Raw genomic sequence first — 17,902 nt, 5'->3', positions numbered from 1 at the left:
AAGAAAATGCATGACATAGTAACAAAAACAATAATAGATCATAGATTGTTTAATTAGATAAAGGCCTGAGAAAAGAGGAATGTTTTTGCCTGGTGCCTAAAGATATGCAACAAAGGTTCCAGGCAACCCTCCCAAGGGAGAGCATTCCACAAGCAGGGAGCCACCACAGAAAAGGCCCATTCTCATGTTGCCACCCTCCTGACCTCTTGTGGAGGAGGCACACTAAGGACCTCGGATGATAATCACAGGGTCTGGGGCTGTGGGAAGAGACCATTCTTATTCTTATTGGCCTGCCCCTGTGCCTCTTTAACACCAGCCTAACATGCACAGATCCAACAAATGAAGTTTTTCTGTTTTGTCTACATGCCAGGAAAGGCTTCGCTTGCTAAATGTCTGCCATATCAGCTGCATATTGTTGAAAATGTGGCAAATTATGCGGTAGGGTTTTGTTTGTGGGGTGAGCAATTTGCAGTCCTTTTAAAGCCAAAAAGAGAAACTTGCCTTCATACAGGAGTATGCAGAAGACCAGGGTTGATGTGCAAATGCACTTCTCATTGAATATGGGAGAGAGAAAAAGAAATTTTGATGCGCTCTTAGGTAGTAGTTGCTCCATATGTTCCAGAGTGGCAAAGACATGTGATTTCTATGCAATAGCGAGTTTCCTTCCTTGCCTTAAAAACACCATAGAAATTTCCTTTTCTAATTGGAGGTACAGGTACAGTATTCCCTTCATGCATAGTCTTATCTCTTGGCATTCAAAATCCTCTATGATGCAACCTCTCCCCATTGCATACAAGTAGACCAGCATGTGGCAATGACTTCCTGCAGGAATAGCCTCTGTCATTTCTGTGGTTTTGCACATTGCAAGGGGGACAGGGAAGAGAACACATGGATAAATTACACCTCCTATTTGTGTATGTTTAGGAAAAATTGACATGGAGGAAGTCTTGTGTTGACTACCTGCTAAGATGTGTGAGAGTGACCCCCACATATCAGACTCTCCTATCTAGCTCCCAGGGCAGAGTCTGAAGGTATGTGATTCAGCAACCTTGATGAAGCTAATGAGATCTAGGTCCAGATCTAGGTCCAAGTGGGAGACTGCTTGGGAACTTTTTGTCTGTCACCCTGAGTGCCATGATGCGAGAAATGCAGGATATAAATGCAATGAAATACTGTACATTATCTCCTCATGGGAGAGATAGTTTGCACTAACATGTTAATCCGAAACTAAAGAAAGTGAAAGCAGAATTTAGGGGGGGGGGGAGGAAACTTGATAATGGGCGAAGCTGATTTAAAGAGTGTTTCTGTAACCAGATTTCTGAAATATGGCATCAGCATTGCTTTAGCAACAATCGCAGTTGTTCAGCTTAAACCACTTGTAGAGTGTTGATTTCCAAGTCATGCAGGCAGACGATGAAGTGGCCTCAATGCTATTTAGTGCTTGCTTGTGGAACCTTAAAGGATTGGACTATCAATGGTGACATATTTCTTGGCCTCAGAGCCAAGCTTTTGAGAGAGCCCAAATAAGCATGCTCCCTAAGATAGGAACTCCCATTCTGCCAGCAAATGGAAAAAAACGGAAGCTCCAGGATCCTTGAAGGAGGTGTTTCCAAGCTGACTGGCTTCTTTCCCTCCCTGTGGGAATGTGTCTTTTTAATCTGAAAGTCAGCTGTGTAAGTGGAGGGGAGAGATTTTCATGCTCCTATGACTTAAGAAGCCTTCCAGAGGGCTGTTTGCTTTTCATCTGAGCTTCCATCCCCTTGGCTAGAGAGGACAGCTGCTGATAATAAACTCACGACAGGCCTTAACGAATGACATTGCAGGACTGTAATAAAATGTGATCTAATATTTGAGCTGCCTTCCTAACCCTGGGCTCACCATTTGAGTCAGCTCCACTGTACAGAGGCTGCTGTAGTACAGTGGTACCTTGGGTTACATATGCTTCAGGTTACATACACTTCAGGTTACAGACTCCACTAACCCAGAAATAGTGCTTCAGGTTAAGAACTTTGCTTCAGGATGAGAACAGAAATCGTGCTCTGGCGGCACGGCGGCAGCAGGAGGCCTCATTAGCTAAAGTGGTGCTTCAGGTTAAGAACAGTTTCAGGTTAAGTACGGACCTCCGGAACAAATTAAGTACTTAACCTGAGGTACCACTGTACATTCAGTACCGGGAGGAGATAGGCTGTTTTGAGACATTTGTATTCAGATTCTTTTGTTTGTCTGAAAATCATTTTGCCTTGAGCCGGTGGGGCTAGCAGTCCTGTTTTGAACAAACATTGGTGTTTAGCATGGTTGTTCAAATCAGCTCTGGGGAACTTTGCAGCTCCAGACTTAAGCAAAGCCTGTGGTTGCTTCAAATCAGTATATGTGAAGTTCAGTACAGCGGTACCTTGGGTCCAGCATCTTCTTCTCACAGTGGCCAACCAGATGCCCATGGGAAACCCAAAAGCAGGCCCTGAGTGTGCTGCAGCCCTCTCTACATTTGTGATTCTCAGCAAATGCCATTCAGAGGCATACTGCCTCCAATAGTGGGGATAGGAACATAACCATTAAGACTAGTAGCACTGATAACCTTCTGCTCCATATATTTGTCCAATCCTCTTTTAAAGCCATACACTTACACCTTGGGGAAATCAAATCCCAGAGTTTAACTATGCCCTGAGTGAAGAAGTGCTTTCTTTTGTCTGTCCTAAATTTTCCAACATTCAGTTTCATTGGATGTCCATGAGTTCTAGTGTTATGAGGGAGGGAGACAACTTTCATCTAACCACTTTCTCCGCACCATGCATACCTTTGTTCCCTAATCGCACTGTTCCTAAAACTTCTGTGTAAATCCCTCTGTTTCTCTCAATGGTTCGTAATGTGTTTCTTGTTCCCTTTTATCTTCCCAAGTGAGCCCTCTGTCTCTTAGGTTCTCTGCCCCTTAGGCAGCAGAGGCTGCTGCCCACCAACCTCAGCCTGTGCTCAGCCAGCCCCCACCTGCCTGCCTCTTACTTGCATCCAGTCCAGGGGGCAGCATTGGCTTACTCTTCTTTAGTCCCAATGCTGCCCTTGCAGAAGTCAGCAGGGAGGAGGTTGGGGACAAAACTGGAATTAGTTGCCTCTGGCTGTCCTGGGCTCTGGTTTGGCTAACTTTTGATCTCCCTTGCATTCTGCTTTACCAGTCCTTGTGATCACCAGTCATCTCTGCTTCCAGGACCTCCTCCTGGTCAGCCATCTAGGCCTGAGCCAGCCCCCAAGCAGCTCCTCCTTCCCTAAGTACTGCATGGGGCTTTAATCCCAGTCAAACAGACAGCTATCTCTTCTATCCCAGAAGTTGGACTGTGAACCTTTTGTTGCTTTGTTCCCCAAGTAATTGGAATGTTCCATGCCAGCGCTCTGGCTCAAACAGTTGCTGTCAGATGCATCATTGCCGCAAACTCAATACAGTACAGATATCTGTGAAATGGGAATGTATCTGTACTCTGTATCTAGCTGGTGTGTTTTGTAAGTGTTCGAATGCTTAGTGGTGTTCAGGCAAAAAGAGCTTTTTATCTAAACTATTGATCTGTTTCTTGTTTTGCCATTGCTAGGGCTGCTTTGACTGAGCACCTTGCTGGATTTTATTTCAAAGACTGACCAGCTGGGGTTGGTTGTGGGTCAGGCTCCCCCAAAGGAGATGGTGTTTTGGAGAGACTACTGTGTCTTACTATTTCTGCTCCAAAGGACATAAAGTACTTCCTCATACAGTGCAATTAAAATATGAAAGTAAAGCTGCTATCCAACAGGGAAACTGACAAACTAGCCAGCAAAACAAAGAGCCAAATGGAAAACCTGTGCCTTGCAACACCCTCCTCAGTGCTTAAAAGATTACATTGGGCAGGGTGAGGAAATCCATATATATCTTGTGGGGAAGTTTGCTTAGAAGCCTTGAAGCAATGGATGTGAAGACTCTAATCCTGGTTGTGACAGTTCTCGCTTTTCAGAGTAGGAGGAGCAGGGGTAGATAATTTTATTTGTAAAATTTGGATGTCACTTAATTGCCAAAACTATTTACACAGAATCTTAAGTATGCATTCAAATGTTCAATAGAAGTCAGTAGTTAAAACAAGTTGACCTAAAAAAATCCAAATATACATACAACATACACTCTCTCACACACACATGTGCACTCATTCACATATATGAAAAATACCTATTAAAATGCTTGTTAGCCTTACATATCTGGGTAAACAAGCAGAGCCAGCATGGGAGCTGCTATGAGGTGAGACAGTCACCAGGGGGTCTAATTTGGCCCTTAAGTCCATTTACCCTGAAACCCTGCCCATGTGCCAATCAGCTGACACAACTTTGATGTGTGAGTGATGTCAGCTGATGGGCTAGGGTTGGTGGGGTTCAGTTCTCTGTTGGCTGCACCTGTCAGTTTCCCACAGGGAGCTGGCATGCACAGCCAAAGCAGCAGGGTTTAACCCCCACTTATCAGCTGATGAACGTGTGTGTGTGTGGGGGGGGTTAAACCCTGCTCAGTTTGGCTGCAAATGTCAGTTCCCTTGCTGATGAGTGGAGAGTTCAGTTTTGCTTGGTGCTGTTTCTCCAGTTTGTTCTCTGTAGAGAGTAATCATGACCCCTGCAAAGAGTTATCATGACATCAGATGACTAACAGGGGGGTGGCCACTTGTCAAAGTTGGCCTGTGGGGGTTGGAGGAGATAAAGCTCTGCTCCACTGGGCCAAAACGTTTTCTTACGCCTGCTTGAAGATACATGAGTCCCATGTTGTATACAGCCCAGATTGGGAATGCGTGTGTCACCAGACATTGCTACAACTCTAGTAATCCCCAACCGATGGCTATGCCAGCTGGTGTTGCTGGGAGTGGAGTCAACAAACACCTGTTGGTTCTCCATCCTAGAGGTAGGACTTCTTGGGGAGGGACCACAATATGCTGCATGCCAAAGGTACTAGAGTCAGTTGCCAGTAAAAAGGGCAGATAACAGGTGAGTAGAGTGACTTTCCTTTGCCTGAGATCCTGGAGAGTCACTGTCAGTCAGAGCAGGTAACACTGGGTCAGTTGGGCAGAAAATCTGACCTGGGGAAAGGGAGCTTCCTATGTTCTGCTCACAGTAGTCGTCTTGTTTGCTGTAGGTGCTTTATACTAAGAGTTCTCTTCTATCTGGTGTGGCCTAGGAATGTACTTTGCTGTTCCTTTATGCTTGGCAAGCTTCTAGCATTTGCAAGCATTTCTCTTTCAATTTGCTGGGGCAGCTGCTGAAGGAGTCACAGGATCAGCACACACTGCCTGCCTTGAGGAGGCCGAGACAGAGAAACAAATGTGATTGATGTGTGCTGCATAGGAATCCTCTGGAAACAGCCCCTCTTATAACTGCAGCAAAATGCACAATGGGGCTATAGCTCAGTGGCAGAGCATCTGTTTTGCATGTAAATGGTGCCAGGTTAAATCTCTGATACCTCCAGGTAGGGCTGGGAATGTCACCAATCTGAAATCCTGGAGAGCTGCTGCCAATCTGTGTAGGCAATACTGAACAAGATGGGCCAATGGCCTGATTTGGTATAGGGCAGCTTCCTGTGTTACCACTAGTGTAGAGAAACTGAAAGTGAAGCTACAGAAAGTCCTGGGCAAATCTGCGCTGCAGGCTTAAAGTGATTGAATGCATTCCCCACTTTGGAAACCCCACTCCTGAATTTTAGGGACTCTATTATTGTGCAGGGGGCAAATTCTCAGTGTCTTCCCCTAATTACAGTTCTCATCTCAGATTATTTGGGAGAAACTATGAGAAACTGATTAAAACAATGTAGATATGCCCAATACATTGTCCCGCACTTTACTTAAGTGAGTTTTGCAGCTCCTTTACATGGGATAGGCACCCAATCCATACCCTGGGTAAGACAAAAACTAAGGGTAGTATCAGCTAAGTTCTACTTAGAGTAGAATCACTGAAATGTATAAACCAAGTTAGTTATTCCTATTCATTTGACTGGGTCTACTCTGAGTAAAACTAACATTGGATACAACCCTTACATGTTTTTTGTTTTTACATTGGAATCAGTGTTGCTTCATAAACTTAAATTTGAGTTACATGTGCTTGCCACCTGGCTTTGGGCAAGTAGCTGATTCTCACCCTCAGTCTGCAAATGGGATTGGCCTGCCTAGTTTGAGAAACACTGGCTTGGGGTTTGTTTGTTTTTTAATTATTATTAATATTATTACTCATACCCCGCCCATCTGGCTGGGTTTCCCCAGCCACTCTGGGTAGCTTACAGCATATATAAAAACATAATAAAACGTCAAACATTACAAGCTTCCTGATACCGGGCTGCTTTCAGATATCTTCTAAAAGTTGTGTAGTTCTTCATCTCCTTGACATCTGATGGGAGGGGATTGCACAGGGAGGGTGCCACTGCTGATAAGGCCTTCTGTCTGGTTCCCTGTAACTTCACTTCTCATGGTGAGGGTACTGGCAGAAGACCCTTGCAGGAGAACCTCAGTGTCTGGGCTGAGCAATGGAGACACTCCAGATGTACTGGACCAAGACTGTTTAGAGCTTTAAAAGTCAGCACCAACACTTTGAATTGTGCTCAGAAACGTACTGGGAGCCAGTGAAGATCCTTTAGGACCGGTGTTACATGGTCCCGGCAGCTGCTCCCAGTCACCAGCCCAGCTGCCTTATTCTGTATTAGTTGTAGTTTTCAAATCACCTTCAAAGGTAGACAACCCCACGTAGAGCACATTGCTGTAGTCCAAGCGGGAGATAGCAAGAGCATGTACCACCCCAGTGAGACAGTCTGCAGGCAGTTAGGGTCTCAGCTGGCATACCAGATGGAGCTGGTAGACAGCTGCCCTAGACACAGAATTGATATGCACCTCCATGGACAGCTGTGAGGTCAAAATAACTCCCAGGCTGGTCCTTCAGGCGTACACTTAACCCATTCAGGACCAGGGAGTCCCCCCACCCACCCCCTGTCCGCCCAAAACAGTACTTCTGTCTTGTCAGGATTCAACCTCAATCCATTAGGCGCCATCAAACCACCTCTAGACACTCACACAGGACATTCACTGCCTTCACTGTTTCTGATTTAAACAAGAGGTAGAACTGGGTATCATCTTCATACTGGTGAACACCCAGCTCAAACCCTCAGATACTCATGCCAGCTTCATACAGATGTTGAAAAGCATGGGGGAGAGGACAGAGCCCTGAGGCACCCCACAAGTGAGAGTCCAGGGGTCTGAACACTCATTCCCCAACACCACTTTCTGGACATGGCCTAAGAGGAAGGAGCAGAACCACTGAGTAACAGTGCCTCCAGCTCCCAACTCCCCTAGACGGTCCATAATGATACCATAGTCAGTGGTATCAAAAGCTGCTGAGAGATCCAGCAGAACTAGGAAACAGCTTTCACATCTGTCCCTAGCCTGCCAGAGATCATTGACCAGCACGACCAGGGCAGTTTCAGTCCCATGATGAGGCCTGAATCCCAATTGGAAGGGATCCAAATGGTTCGTATCCTCCAGGCATGCCTGGAGCTGTTCAGTGACCACATGCTCAAACACCTTGCCCAAGAATGGAAGATTTGAGACTGGGCAATAGTTGGCCATAGTGGCCAGGTCCAAAGATGATTTTTTTAAAAAGTGGTTTAATAACCGCTTCTTTAAGCGGGTCTGGGAAGACTCCCTCACAGAGGGAAGCATTTATCAGCCTGTGGAGCTCATCACCCAGCCCAGCCTGGCTCACTTTTATGAGCCAGAATGGGCAAGGATCAAGGAGACAGGTGGTCAGTTTCACTTGTCCAAGCAGCTTGAACACATCCTCAGAGGTAACAGATTGGAACTGATCCCATGCAACTTGACTAGACAGGACTCTAGCACTCTCCTGCCCCAGTCCTGCTCTTATGGTGGAGTCTACCTCTTTCTAAATCTGAACAACTTTATTTGCAAAAATAAATAAATAAATAAATGCAAAATTATTGCAGGAGATCTTGGTGTCCTCACCAGGCCCCAATTGTGAAGGTGGTTCTGTTAAATTACGAACTACCTGAAAGTTTCCGCTGCTACTGTTTTCTGCAGATGCAATAGAGGTGGCAAAGAAGGTCCTCTTCGCTGTTGCTATCGCGACTTGGTAGGTTCGATGTTGAGTTCTAACCCATGTTAGAACTCTGATTCAGAATGAATTTTCTGTCGCCGGAAAACCATGGCTTGTTTGATGGTCTGAATCCTGTATAGCAGCTTAACTATAGTTTGTTTACTGCCAACAACCTGTGTTCTGAAGCCATGATTCTAGATTCAGGTAGGAAATTGTGTTGGTCTGATGCAGTCAAAATAAAAATAAATAAATTGTCCAGTAGCACCTTATAGACCAACTAAGTTTGTTCTGGTATAAGCTTTCGTGTCTCTGAAGAAGTGTGCATGCACACAAAAGCTTTTACCAGAACAAACTTAGTTGGTCTATATTAAGGTGCTACTGAACAATTATTTATTTATTTTTATTTTTATTCTGAAACCATGGTTTGTTGTCGGATTGTGAACCTTGGTTTGTTTTAACTTTGATATCGTATTAAGTGTGAATCCAGCATGATTCCTTAATGATAGCTAATTAAGCCACAAAAGCAAATTGCAAGATCAGCTGGAAAACAAACCAAGCTTTCAAAATCTTTCTTTAACATTGCCAACATTTTTCCAGCCTTTTGTCAAATTTCCTCTGACAGTCAGGAATCCAGCAGGCAAACTTATCATTTCATCTCCATGCTGGGGAAAGAAAATGTGCTGCTGAATTTCCATCCTTACTTTAATTGTGTTAAAGGAACATCAGAAAAGGAAGCAACATTCTAATTTCCTTCTCCTTGGGCCTATGGGCTTTATCAGTTTCCCTCTTATTTAATTAAAGAATTTTTATCCCACTCTTCAGTCTCCAAAGCCTATCAGAGCAGTTTGCAGATTACTAAAAATAAAACAGTTCCAGATGTGAAGTTTACAATATAAAAAGAACACAACACAGAAGGAAAATGAATTGGGAGGGAGGAAAAATAGACCAACTCAGGTACCAGTTCTTTGTTACAAATTCTTAAAATACCCAGCTGGGGTGGAGAAGGTCAAGAAAAGGAGGAGCCAAAACCTACTGATCTCTCAGCCATGTTGATGGAGTGGTGTTTCAATCCTTTTCTTCCCTCCTCTGTTATAGCCTGGTGAAATGGCTGCTGCCATATTACAGTTGATGGAGGGAGGATCCTGGCTTTGCAGCAGAGCTGGTGACGGCTCTCTATTCCCTCCCTGTTCTGCTGCAGATTGATGACAGTGCTGTCTCTTCCGTTTGGGGCTCCTGTACTTGGGCACACAGAACCATCCTCCCGCATCCAGGTGCATCTATTTTTTCCTGCAGTCACTTTTCAGTCGTCCTCAAGGACTGTGTAGAGCAAAACATCACACTTAAGTTTTTATATATGCTCTGTTACAAAGTGATTCCTCTATCACATGGGAAACAGGGCTTGTAAGTGTTGGGCTAAATAAATGATAATTTAATGCACCTTAAGAGGTTCTGCTTCAAGTTGTACTTTCTTTAGAGTGCTGCCTTTGGAAGTTTTGTGATCCTTTTAAAATGTATAGCTTGATGAGAATAAATGTTTAAAATGCTGGTGGCTTCAAATGCCAGAATTGGGGCTGTACATTTAATTAGACAGATATTAAATAATCCTCATCGTATTGAGGGGGAACACCATACATTGTTGGAGTCCATAGAAAACATCAGTTCCTAAAGTCCTTTGGCCATCTTCAAGTAGGATTGGGAAAAATTCCAGACAGTTGCTACGAAGCAGTGTAGGCAATACTGAGCTAGAATGTTTTGACTCTGTGTAAGGCTGCTTTGTATATTCCTATGGCATAGGTCATGATTTGTTTGGTCATCTGTGGGGCAACTCATGGTTAAATCATGGTTTGTTCTTGGCTTCAGCTTAGCGTTATGTTCAAATCATGCCCTTGAATTCAAGACTGTTACACCCCACCCCAATCTCCATGAGTGGTGTGAGATTCCAGGGGTTGCTGGTGCACTTACCACAGTCTGTGTTTCCTTTGGGGACAATGAGACAGCAGAATCTGTGGTGTCTTTATGCTATATGGTTTATTTTCACATATTTGCAACCAGTGTCCAGATGGAGAGACTGCATTCCATGAGGGTCCTGTTCCCATTATTGCTGCAGCCTCAGATTCCAAGGGACTCCATACATCATGTCTGACCGCCAGCTTGCAAAATAGACACTTTTTCCTTTTTGCTTACCTCATTGCTCACAGCACTTCTGGGAACTTTCCCCTCCCAATTCTGGGATTGTCTTTTGCTGATTACCCAGAGCTCAAGGTGGAGTCTCCCAACTCTGTATCCAGCAGAGAGTCTTCTGCCTTGCTGATGGCTTTCTTGATGGGTTAATGGCTCAGCGTTTGTTTCATAATGGCCCATCCCCAGGCGATTCTTTAGTCAGGAAAACAAGTCCATCCTGTATTTTTGTACTGCTAAACCCATTGATTGAACTCCAACACTTACTAAAGCTAGAAAAAACAAAAAAAATTCCTTCCAGTAGCACCTTAAAGACCAACTAAGTTAGTTCTTGGTATGAGCTTTCGTGTGCATGCACACTTCTTCAGATACAGGTATCTTCAGGTATCTGAAGAAGTGTGCATGCACACGAAAGCTCATACCAAGAACTAACTTAGTTGGTCTTTAAGGTGCTACTGGAAGGAATTTTTTTTGTTTTGACTATGGCAGACCAACACGGCTACCTATCTGTAACTAAAGCTAGAAATTATGAGGTTTCTTAAATTCTAACTCCTTTACTGAATCCAGAGCTTTTAGGGGAACCTTGCTCCGCTCAAACTTGTAACAGTACTATAGTACAGGCATGTAAAAAGCCACCTTTCTACTGGCTTGTAGCAAGTTTTAATCAACATAGGAAATCAAGAAGCTTAATTTGGGCTAATTTGGGCTATGAAAAAAGAGTTTGTTGACTGGGAGTTTACTTGCAAGTCTGTTGTAGAATGGAGTGAGCTGCTTTTGTGTTCTGTAATTGACCCAGTGGTGAAAGTCACTCCCTGGTCCTCTTCATTCAGGAATTTTCTGTATCTCCTGATGCCCCTGAAGCAGTTAAGATGTTTGGGTTCCTTTTCCTGCTGCCTTTTCACTTGCTGTTTTTCTTAAACTGGGCTTTCCTTTCTTGCTCTGGCTAATGTCACGAGTTCATGGAGGGCTTATATGCAGAACATACATATTTCTACCAGGAAAGGGAACAGGTGCTGCTGGAGTCTTTTACCCACACATGAAGTATTGCAGAGTACATCTGTCATCGCATGAATGTCAGCAGGAGACACTCACATCTGTTTCCCTGTAGCATTTGTTATCAAGAAGGAAGGGATTGTGGGGAGGAAGGGAGGGTGGGGAGAGAAATAAGAGCTCAGCATGTCACTTAAGCAAAGCAGTGGCACTTTGCCACCAGAGTGTTTGTTCAGGACTTCAGGTGGTCTTCTGTCCCCAACGTTTTCCACTTATCAAATGCAGGCATCATTTCTTGGCCCTTGGGGTGCGTGTGTGAAATGTGGGTAGGTGGGAAATGGGTTGTCATGTGTCACAGCACTGTAATTTCTCCACCCTCCTCTTCTCTTTGGCATGCTGTAGTGCTGCCGAACAGCAGTTCCTGCTTGTTTTGGCAATGAGGAGAGCATCTGCTTCAAGAAAGGCACATGGAAAAACTTCCACTTTGGCTCTGTCGGCTGACTCACAGTTCTGAACTTGCAACTCTCCCAAGTACCTTTCATGCAAGGAAGTGTGTGAAAGATGAAGGGCATGGGGGATAGTGGGAAACATCATAGAAGGGCCAAGCAGAGGCAAGGTGCTGTGTAACAATAGAGTTGGGAAACCAGTAAGCCCCTGCCAGTTTTTCCAGCCCCCAACTCATATCCAGAAACCCCAGGACAGTTTCTATATAAAACTATTTTTTCTTTGTATTTACTAGCTGGGTTGTTGGAGATGCTAGTTTTTATTTAGGAGACAGCCGGGGCTCTTTTGGAGTGCATTTTCGGCTAATTGGGCAAGTCTATTCTCCTCTTTTGGCTGATGTTCTTTTGATGGTTCTTGTCTCTTGTAATCATGTAAAAAGGCCTTTTGGTTCCACACAAACCAGACAGCGCCTCTAAAAAGGTTGCTCCCAAGTCCTCTTTCTGTCTGGAAGAGGGCAAAAGACTGGATAATGCTGTATTGACTGATTCATGAAGACCAATAAGTCTCCCACTTCTTTTGCAAGTTTGCCCCTTTTTAATTTTTGTTTGTCTGTGCTTTGTTAACACTTAAAAATTCCAAGCACACCTCAAGGGTTCGGGTTGGGAGTAAAAGTAGGGCAATTGCTTGATAGAAATTTTCTTTTCTTTTAAAAGGCCAGTACGCCTTAACAAATCCTGAGTCAAAGCCTGCTTTTTGTAAAGATTAATCTCCTTTCCTAGTACAATGGGCCATCCTTAGCACAAAAGTTCCTTTTGCATAATTTTCCCAGCAAAGAAATGGGGTTGCCCATTTAGACAGGGTGCTCCCCAGCAACCTCTGTGGCAAGGGAAATGGTAAGTGAAAGAGAGAACACATCAGTACTGGAAACATATTTCAAGCAAATCCATGCCAGTATCATGTTTTTGCAAGGCTGAATTCATATTTTAGATTCCCAGGCAGTGCCATCAAATTTTTAGGGGGGCAGGAGCCCCTGTTTGGGGTGGGAACAGTTAGCAAGGAAGGAGATTCTATCTCCATTATCATTCCTAGGCCTAGGGCACCTCTCCAGATGTCTTTTTTATTGGGTATTCATGACGATTTGTACTCATGATAGTATTGGAGTGGTTATATGCAGTCCTGCTTTCAACATGGTTAGCACCTGCAACATAACAGCTTCATTTCCAATTAGTGCATGTCCCTTTGCTTCCTGCTGAAGTCCTGTAACAAACGTTCCAGTTTATGTTGTCCTGCTTTTGTTGCACTTTAGTGCAAGAGCATCCCTTCAAATGGTCATAATGCAGTATATGACTGTTTATGTTATAGAGTACCTTGCTTGAGATAAAGCCCCAGTTGCCAGACCCAGAAAATATCTGTAATCCCAACCTACAACAGCAGACTACATTCAAAAGGTTTTTTTTCCTTTTATGTTTTTATTTACCTTCCCTTCTCTCTATGCAGCTTCCTTCTTTCTCTTTCTCTCTTTCCCCCCTCCTCCAAAGATGCTGCTGGTGTGATCAACCATAGATAAGGTCAGAGGCATCAGTATTTGGAACCTAGAATGCGTCATCGTCATCCTTTGCATTTGCTGCAGTTAATTCACAAGATCAGGTAGTTGTAAAGTTGACTGTGTGCCTGGGGGAGAGGCAGGCAAAGTGAAGATGTGTGCATCTGTTCTTTTCCAGGCCTGATGCTGAGGGACAAGGTGAGTGACAGTCCATGTGAACCTCCATAGCAGAGACCTGGTGTGGCATTTAAAGGCATCTCTGCTCTCGGATGTGATTGATAGCAGCTTGCAGGCCTGAGCGGCTGCAGGAGCAAATATGTCGATGTGGAACAGCTGGGGAAGGGCAGCCATGAAGGTCATGAAGCGCCTAGGAAGCCATTGGGGTGGGGTGGGGGGAGAGCATCTGGGGATAACAGTGGCAGGTTTGCTGCAGCTGGGTGTTCTTTATGTTCCTGCAGAGCAGCCGGGGCTTTGCTGTTCTTTAGCTGGTGCCTGGAGGGGTGGGTGTCAGGCTTGGCTGGGTTTAGTGGCCTTTTAAAAGACAGACGAATCCTGGACTGGTGGACACCTGTGTGCGGCACACCATTGTATGGGCAGCATGTAATAAGAATTGAGTGGCAATGTGATAGCATTAAAAGCTTGTTCTTGCCCTGATGGTGTACACAAAAAAGCATTCTGTATGGAATTGCATTCAGTGTAATTGGTTCTCAGCAGCCTTGGCTAACCTGGTTCCTTCCAAATGTTTTGGACTACAACTCCCATCAGTCCCACTCAGCACGTGCCAGCAAGAGCTCATGGGTGTTGTCCAAAGCATCTATTAGGAGCCAGGTTGGCAAAGTTTGGTTTAGAGGATGAGCTTGACATTTTGCTCATGCTCAGTGCCTGGCTCGTTAATATCTTGGGCGTTGAGAAGTAATTCTGCACTCAGTTAGCTATTGTGGATGATTTGAGAGCTTTGCCCACACAAATTATGTTGCTTATCACCTGTTCTAATTGGGAGCTGGTTTCTTTCCAAATAGAGTTTTCTGCAGTGCACTTAATTTTCTGCTGGTGCCATATTGTGATCTGGGTTGCATAGGTTGATCTTTTGGATGGCCCTAGGAAGTAGCTGAGCTCAGGTGAACTTTGGCTCTTTTCTGTGGTATTGTGTTCTGCCAGTCATGTTCCATAAGAACATAAGTAGAGCCCTGGTGGATCAGGCCTATGGCCCATCTAGTCTAGCATTTAGTTCTCACAGTGCCAACCAGATCCCTATGGGAAACTCGCAACCAGGAGCTGAGCACAAGAACACTTCCCCTCCTGCGGTTTCCAGCAGCTGATATTCAGAAGCACTACAGCTTCCAACTGTGCAGGCAGAACATAGCTTCCACCGTGTCTAGTAGCCATTGAGATCCTTTACCTCCATGAATATCTCAAAATTTTGTATCACTTTGGATCAGTGTTTCAAGGTCAGCAAAGATTCTGAAATGGCTTCTTATTAGCTTCTTTCCCATGCAGAAGTTTTATAAATTAGAATGAACACTTTAGAATAATGGTGCAATATTCCATTCACCATATTAGCATATATACCACTTCACTGCTTTTTTGATAAATGGTAGAGCCATTTAGTCTGAACTTGCCTTCCTTCCATTTCTTTCCTGAATTTTTATGGAGAATCTGGGCAACATCATTGCCAACCTCTTGCATTCTAGTTGTTTCTGTGTTGTCCTCTCTTGTTTTGTCAGAACTGATTTGAGGTGATTGTTTTTCACTTAACATGTAATTATAGTGTCAGTCTGGCAGTACGGACTGGCAAAGAAACACTGAGGTTTTTATTACTATTGTTTCTATAGTTAGAAGTTTCATCCTTGTAGATTCTGGTTTTCGTGATGAAGTGCCCCTAAAGTAGTGAGGTCCTGTTTCCTGTGTGTGTGCTAATTGCTTGTTTCCTCTCAGGTTATTTCCTTTTGATTTTTTAATTGTGAAATTTGCAGGTATATACTTACCTGCACACCTCTCATTGTTGATGTGAACACCGACCGTGGCTAATGAGTTTATATTCACAGTTTCCTTAACACACCACTGTGGACTAAGGCAATTGAGGGAGTATCACTGAAGGAGTTCAACAAATTGTTTTTTGACATGATTTTGATGAGCCTTCCATGCCAACCCTTTACGAGAGTAGGCAGACAGGGTGATGTTTTTTACCCTAGGACCTGGAGTTTTCTCTATATTCCCGATATTCTTCCAAGACCCAAGTCATTGAGCCAGAGCTTCCACAGCTTCTGCTGCCATGAACCATCATTGGCAGAATTGGCAGCAGCAGAGACCATCTTGTCTGTCTCTAGAGTTGTAGGAGCAGGAAAGGACAGTGAAGAAAGAGCTGTGTGTGGAGGGTGGCCTTTCCCCCCATCCTCTGGATCCCCTGGGAAACAAAACTGGGTGTGGAGAGTGCAGCTGAATGGAACACAGCTGTGAGCAGCATGGGGAAGTACTTTGAGCAAGTACCACCTTAAGCCTGTCATAAAAAACAAGTCTAAAGAGAAAGACTAGGGTGATGTTTGCTGTTTCCAGGATCTCTTCTCATTATCAGACTTTTGTGGGTGTCCTGAGAGTTTTGACTCATAAGTAAGGCTGATAGGTAGGGTGTGTCAGAAGGACAATGAATTCATATCAATAGATATATATTAGTAACTTTGTATTAATATATTATTTTTATATGTAGCTGTGTAGTCATAAGAGAGAAGCTACTTATCAAAGTTACAGGGGATCTTTGCTGAATGGGACTTAATGTCTAAATAGACATTGTAGAAGGACCTTGTCTATGGGACAGGCCATGTCAGATAATACAGAGCTATATTAAATGCCATGTGGCGCCATAATTTTAATTCTGCTTGTAGCTAATTGTAGAAAAGCAATACCTCAGCAGCACTAAAAGACCCTATCACGAAAGCAACCTGACCCAAAGCTGAGATCAAATAGATGAGATTGTCTTCCTGTCAAGAAAAGTGATAGGTTTGATAAGAAGGTGATAAAGTGTGAAGTTGGTAGAATCCAAATGTTCTTTGATTTTAGCATAGATTGAAAAATATGATCCAAATTAGGGGTGACCATCCTCTTTTTCTGTCAAGGGCCATATTCCATTTGGGGTAATCTGTTGTGGGGGGGGCTGCAAGCTCATAGTAGGGCGGCCCAAGTCAAAAGTGGGTGAGGCAAGAACAAAGGTGAATGAGCCCCACTTTTCTCTCTTTTTGTTACCTCTTTCCTCCCTGATCCCCCCTGCCGCCACCCACATGAAGTTGGGTTAAAGGTGTCATTTGACACTAGAGCTTCAAGTTGCCCATTTCAGATCCAAGTGAATGCATGTGATGACTCACCAGGATTTATGGTCAGAGTAATGGTGTCACGGGGATAGGAACTAGAAGATTTCTAGAGCTGAAGTTCCGGTGTCACAGACACTCCTGATGCCTTGATGCAGCAGCCCTCCTCTTGCAGCAAGTAGTGCATTAAAAAAAAGAGTAGTGCCTTGATTTAAAAAAAAGAGGGGTTGAAGCTTGGGATGCAGCTCCTGCCTCTCTGTAGATATTTTGTGGGAAACCAAAGTAATTAAAGCAGGGGAGAATACAAGGGAAAGCTAAAGGTATGTGTGGGGAGACCCAAGCCTGTCTGTGTGGCTGGATCTCTGCTTGTTGGCAGGCAAGCTAATTGCTGCATTTCACAGCCCAGTAAAGCCCATCTGCTCTGTTCTCTGGCATTGCACGCATGCCCATCGAGCACATTAGGCCACCCAGCCTTGCAGATGGATCTGGGGAAGCTGAGCATCCCAGGCAGAATCCCCTCACCTGCCCTCTCACGCTGTGGTGGATTCCAATGACGAAAAAGAGTTCTGCTTCTCCAGCTCTTGGGCGAAATCTCCAGGATGCATGAAGCACCCCCAGCTACATAACAGGGTTGCTGTAAGGTTAGAACTGTACAGTAGTTAGTACTCTACAAAACGATATTGAAACAATAAAGGTTTGGGTGGGGTAAACACAAGTGTGGAGAAACCCTTAGTTTACCTTCTCTTGTGCTAGTTTTCAGCTTGCAGAGAGGTGGCTTAAAAAAAATGTAGGTGAGCTGTCAAAATGTGACGTATACTCCATATGTACCAGCAGTCTGAAGTGATGTAGTTCCTTTGAGCACCTCATTTTGCTGCCTGTGTAAATTAGGTTGCAGGGACCCACCTTTTGCTTACACCAGTGGTTTTCAACCAGTGTGCCATGGCACCCTGGGGTTCCTTGAATGATGGTCAGGGGTGCCGTGGGCAACACTGGTCTCTCTCCCACTTTTCTTCCCTCCCTCCTTGAGTGCCCTCTCACGTCTCTGCCTCCCTAAGGCTTGCATAGCTGTTTGTTGCAGCAGCCTTGGCTCCAAGCTCCCCAGGTGAATGTTGCCTCTGGAGCTGGCCAGGGGGTGCTTCCCAGGCCCCTGTGGGGCAGTGTGAGGAGGCACCTCTCTTTGGGATGGGGGGGCAGCTCAGAGACCAGGGGCGGCAACTGTGGCTGCCTAGAGGACTCCCAAGGAGAGGGGAGAGGAGAGGAGGTTGAGGGAATACTCCACCATGGAGGGTGGAAAAGAGTGAGAGGCTGCCAGCTCTGCAGGCAAAGGGTGACATAAATGGGCTCCTGAGCCCCCCAGGGGTGCCACAGAAAG

The 17,902-nt window shown here is 44.7% G+C and overlaps 1 protein-coding gene across 5 annotated transcripts in view; it reads left to right on the top strand.

Annotated features, from left to right (window-relative positions):
• Window positions 1-17,902, top strand: part of GSE1 (Gse1 coiled-coil protein) — a 443,607-nt gene that overhangs the window by 75,090 nt on the left and 350,615 nt on the right. The window contains exon 2 of one of the 5 annotated variants that reach the window (XM_083752953.1): window positions 925-978. The exons of the other annotated variants lie outside the window; for them this stretch is intronic. The gene's annotated coding sequence lies outside the window, so the exon portion shown is untranslated. The remainder of the gene's footprint in view (window positions 1-924; window positions 979-17,902) is intronic. 5 annotated transcript variants of the gene reach the window in all.

The sequence above is a fragment of the Podarcis gaigeae genome (assembly GCF_964106915.1).
Source record: "Podarcis gaigeae genome assembly, chromosome: 8".
Classification (NCBI taxonomy): domain Eukaryota; kingdom Metazoa; phylum Chordata; class Lepidosauria; order Squamata; family Lacertidae; genus Podarcis; species Podarcis gaigeae.
The sequence above is the reverse complement of the archived record's forward strand: the minus strand, read 5'-3'. Positions and strand labels throughout refer to the sequence as shown.